This window comes from Macadamia integrifolia, unplaced genomic scaffold, assembly GCF_013358625.1.
Source record: "Macadamia integrifolia cultivar HAES 741 unplaced genomic scaffold, SCU_Mint_v3 scaffold1475, whole genome shotgun sequence".
In the NCBI taxonomy this organism is placed as follows: domain Eukaryota; kingdom Viridiplantae; phylum Streptophyta; class Magnoliopsida; order Proteales; family Proteaceae; genus Macadamia; species Macadamia integrifolia.
The window spans coordinates 124,733-129,774 of record NW_024868219.1 but is presented as its reverse complement, the minus strand read 5'-3'; the positions used below and the strand labels follow the sequence as shown (position 1 = coordinate 129,774).

Here is a 5,042-nt window from a genome sequence, read left to right as displayed (position 1 = left end):
GTTCATCAAACGAACCTGAAGCAAGATGCACACTTGTGTCCTCAATTGAAGAAGAGTTAACATGAGTAATAGATGAGGAAGATTTAGGAACGCTCTGTTGGTACTCTCTACCACTCCTAGGGGCATAAACAACATTACATTGGATAGAGGGCCCTCGTTGGGTCTGACCTTGTACTATATTCAATGGTGCATTAGTTGATGTTTGTGAACTAACAAGCTGATGATGCCTAGGGTTAGGCTCTGGTTGACTGGGTAAAGTTTCTTTCTCCCTCTCACGCATAATTGAGACAACTTGAGTGAGTTCTCTCGTTAGATTTTGATGGCTTGTCATGAGGAGGACCATATTTTTTTCCGAGTCACTTATTCTACTTACCTCTCTAGTGTTGGTAAACCCAGGGGGTTGCTGATAAGATGATAGGAGAGGGGCCCTAGGAAAACTAGCCTGAGGTCCTACATTTGACCTAGGAAAAGTATTTTAAGAAAAAGATTGTTGTACAAAGGGAGGCCTTTGGAGTCCAGGTTGACCTCGATTATGGAAATTGGAAGGCCCTGCTTGGTTGCCCTGATTCCAAGAGAAATTTGGGTGATTTCTCCATCCTGGATTGTAGGTATTACTATATGGATTATTCTGGTATAAGGCATTAACACTATCATTAGAAGTGCCCCTAGAGGTGTTGGGGCATTCTTCTATGACATGTCCAGGGGACTGGCACCAAGCACAAATCTTAACCAAATTGACTGATGATGGCTCTCTAGGAACAATAGCCTCAATCCTCTTGATTAGGCTATCCAAATGGGCTTCCTTGGCTACTATCCCATCCACAAAAATATCCTTTTCCTCCTATGGTTCTTTCACTCTCTTGGGTTGATTCCCACTCACGGGTTTTGTCAGCTAAGTCAAGTAAGAATTCCCATGCCTTTCCTTCATCTGTAAAGGATGTGAATCCCTTAGGGCACATAGACTCTATCATTTGTTTAGTTGGGTAATCAATACCCTCATAAATTATTTGACATAAATGCCATAGGTCTAGGCCATGGTGAGGGCATTCTTGGAGTAGATCCTTGAATCTCTCTATAAGTTTGGAAAATGACTCACTAGGCTTTTGCCTAAACTGAAGGATATCACTTCTAAGCTTATTGGTCTTGTGAGTTGGGAAAAAATTTTTAAGGAAGACAACTGTGAACTGTTCCCATGAGGTTATGGAATTTGTGGGTTACCCATATAACCACTTCTTAGCCTTGTCTTTCAATGCAAAAGTGATAAACTTAAGCTTAACAGCATCATCAGAAAGCTGTTGGATCTTAATTAGAACACATACCTCTTCAAATTCCCTTAGAAATAGGTATGCATCCTCAGAGGTCAACCCATGGAAGTGGGGCAACATAGTGATGTATTGAGATTTGAGTTCAAAATTATTACCCTAGGCTTGTGGTAGAACTATGCAGGAAGGTTGGGTTGTTCTAGCAGGGTAGAACCTATCTTTCAGAGATTTAGGTGAAGGGTTTTGCTGTTGGTCTCCCATATTGAAGAGTTTTAAAAAGAGCCAACGTATAGGGTCTCTACTTGTTGGATCTCTTCTTTCTAACCGATTCTTAGTATTACGTACCCACTTAACACTCATGCAACAGAAAACTACCCACAACTAAAGTAAGACAAGCACAAAAGAATGGATAGAAAAACCTTTTTTTATATGAATTTTTGAATTTTTGATTTTTTGATTTTTTGCTTTTTGGGAGCTTACCGGCAGGGATCCGGGGTTACTCAGGTCAATTCCTAAGGTACTGCTACAGGGCAAAATCGGTTTTTATCATACTGTGAGGGATGGCGACCTCTACTGATACAACTATTATTGCAAGTTGTTCTTCTCAGGAATTCAATAAAAGAAAAGGAAAAATATAAAACAAAGCAAACAAAGCACTCTGATTTATCAAAAGAAAGTGAAAAATAACATGGAACTGTCTCCCTGGCAACGGTGCCAAAAACTTGTTTGAGATTTAAAATGTAACCGCAAGCGTACGGATCAGTGTAGCTACGGGTCAAACACAGGGAGAACAACCACTTTATTTTTTTTATTTCTTTTAATAATGCGAAAGTGAACCTATTAATGGTTTTGATCTAATTCTAATTACCGTCCTAAACATATGTATATAAAATAACGTCCAAACCATTCGTCATCTAAGAATTTAAAGACACAAGCCACGCAATTAAAATTAAATAAATAAATAAGTAAAAATAAACAACCCACACAATTAAAAAAAATAATAAAGGAAAAAAATGCTGAAATAAAAATAAAGTAAAAGAAATGGGATAAAGCTAGAGAGAGACTCACAAGTAGGTTTATCTACTTAGCCTGAGGGATGCATCATAATATGAGCTTCCCTACTTGACTAGAGAGTCACTCTTACAAGGGTTACTCTACTTGGCTTTAGGGAAAGGAAGATAATTAAAATAAAAGTAATAAATTGATGGTTCTATGGCTAGGAGGGGCAAAGCCAACACATACACTAGCCATGAACCTTAGGGGAAAGGGATAGTAATAATGTAATGACTGAAATTAAAATCCTAAATTAAGAAAGAAAGGGTAGTCAGAAGAGAGAATGAGAGGGGGGAGAGAAGACTACTAAAGGAGCCTACTTACTTGAATCAATGCTTGAACTTGAAAAAAAAATGCTCCACGGCTTGTGATCTTGTCACCTAGATCTAAGCCTAGAACTATAACTTTAAAAATTACAACTCAATTGCATAAATCATAAACATAAAAGACTGAATAAAAATAAAAGAGTGATTGCATTAATTGACATAAAAAAACTATTACAAAAGTGATTAGAGCAAAAATAAAGAAGAACTAAAACTAAAGAGAGTGAGAGAGGGAGAGAAAGAAAACTAAGCATAAACTAGAAAGTAAACTAAGGGGAATAATAATTAGAAGGGGGGAGGAAGGGGCTTTTATAGGGCTTTTATCTTGCCTCCTTCCTTTTACAAGTCTTCTTTAAGAAAAAAAAGAAAATAAAATCTTGGTAAAAATCCTCATTCTCTGAGATATTGTGTGAGGAAAGAGAGAATCCGTTTTCAAAATTAACAAATTATATTCCTTCTTTGCAATATTAACCAATATCTTGCAATCTTGATTAAATCAGAAAGGAATCTCTGCATAGCATCTTCAAGATCTTGTGAGGTGGCAAGGAGAGAGAATAATCTTCAGGATTTTGTAGGAGAGAAGATGTGGTACCAATGAGTGGGTCCCACCTTTGGACTGGTTCTTGATCCACTTTAAGCACTTTCTCTTGTAAACTTGGAAACTAAAAAAAAAGCAAGAAAAATAAAAGTAGTACTATCCAAAGTGGGGTAAAATATACACTTATATCCTTAAGATTTCACACATTATTATGCTCATCAACCATCCTCATCAAGCATCGGGGAGTCCATAGATGCTACTCCAACCTACTCCAGCCTCTAGGTCAGGTCCTCAATCAGTGCATCCTGCAGGGCAATCTCCCGATCTTTGGTAACTATCACCTCTCACTGGCCATAGGGCATCCTCCTAATCTCATTTACTCGGCCCCAAGCAGCCCAATCTCATTGACTCGGCCCTAAGTGACCTAATTGCATTTACTCGACCCCAGGCGGCCCAATCTCATTGACCCAGTCCCAGATAGCCCAGCCCGATTTGAAAGAGCCTACCTGAAAGACCAGATAGCCCAGCCCGGTTCGAAAGAACCTGCCTGAAAGACTAGATAGCCTAGCCCGGTTTGAAAGAATCCACCTAGAAGACCAGATAGCCTAGCCCGATTCCAAAGAACCAACTTGGAAGACCAGATAGCCTGGTCTAATTCGAAAGAACCTGCCTAGAAGACCAGATAGCCTAGCCGGGGTTCGAAAGAACCCGCTAAGAAGACCAGATAGCCTAGCCCGGTTTGAAAGAACCCACATAGAAAATGAAATTCCCTGACCTGGCACATGTGAAGCCCAGCTAAGGAAAATAAAAAAAAATCAAATGTTTTTTATTTATTGCCAGATTAGAAGAACAAATAATTTCTCTCTTGTAACCATTGGTCCCAGATAGTCTAGATTGGCTCGAAAGACCTAGCCTAGAGACCATATTTCCTTGAACTGACACATGCGAAGTCTAACTAAGGAAGAATCCAGATCGAAGTACTAACCTTTTTTGTAGGATTGGAAGAGCAGCGAATTCCTTTCCAATTGGCAGTCCTAGGTAAGTCCTCAACTTCAAAGTAGGTAGTAGATATTATCTGTTGCATTTTTCAACTCTGTCGTAACTGAGCAAGATGTCGGCAGTACATACTTTGGGTGACAAAATGTGGTCTTTCTTTTCTTTGTCCTTCGGCCGTTTGCACAGGCCTCGGCCAAAGAGGGGCATTCTGTAGGCACTCAATTTTGTCATCCTCCTCTGGCTATAATGAAATATGGATCTTAGACACGACTTCAGACTTTTGACCGATAGAGATGTTGATGGAAACATTCTCCTACCCAAAACCCCAAAAATCCCAGTGTGGGAGAGAAGAAGGTCTAATTTTAACTTTTCATATATAAAGGAATTTGGTTAAGATGACCATACGGATGAATAGTGCTCAGAAATACAATTCCAGCGATATATGATACGCCAAAATATGAGTGACGGATCTTCGGCAATCATTCCCAGAAAATCACGTTTTTCCGCTCGTATGTCGTGCCTTCCAGCACATATGCCACACACATGGACAATTATGCTGAAAACCTGGAAAAATCCCTCACCTGACCCAAACACCCTAAAATTCATCTCCTACCTACCCAGATAACCCCGAAAAACTCTCGGGTTTGAAACCCTAGAAATCCCTGTGTAGGAGGGAAGGGGTTCAATTTTGACTTTTCATATATGAAGGAATCCGGTCAAGATGATCGTACAGATGGATAGTGCTCCGAAATATGATTCTGACAATATATGGTACACTAAAATAGGATTGACGGATCTCTGGCAATCATTCCAGAAAATCACATTTTTTCACATGCATGTCTCGCACACCGGCCCGACCGGCAGCCCAAC

The 5,042-nt window shown here is 39.6% G+C and overlaps 1 non-coding gene across 1 annotated transcript; it reads left to right on the top strand.

Annotated features, from left to right (window-relative positions):
* The first annotated feature begins 1,029 nt into the window (after nt 1-1,029).
* Nucleotides 1,030-1,136, top strand: LOC122063848. The gene has a single exon (XR_006135489.1). It is a non-coding gene; the product is annotated as a small nucleolar RNA R71 (small nucleolar RNA).
* The last annotated feature ends 3,906 nt before the right edge of the window (nt 1,137-5,042 follow it).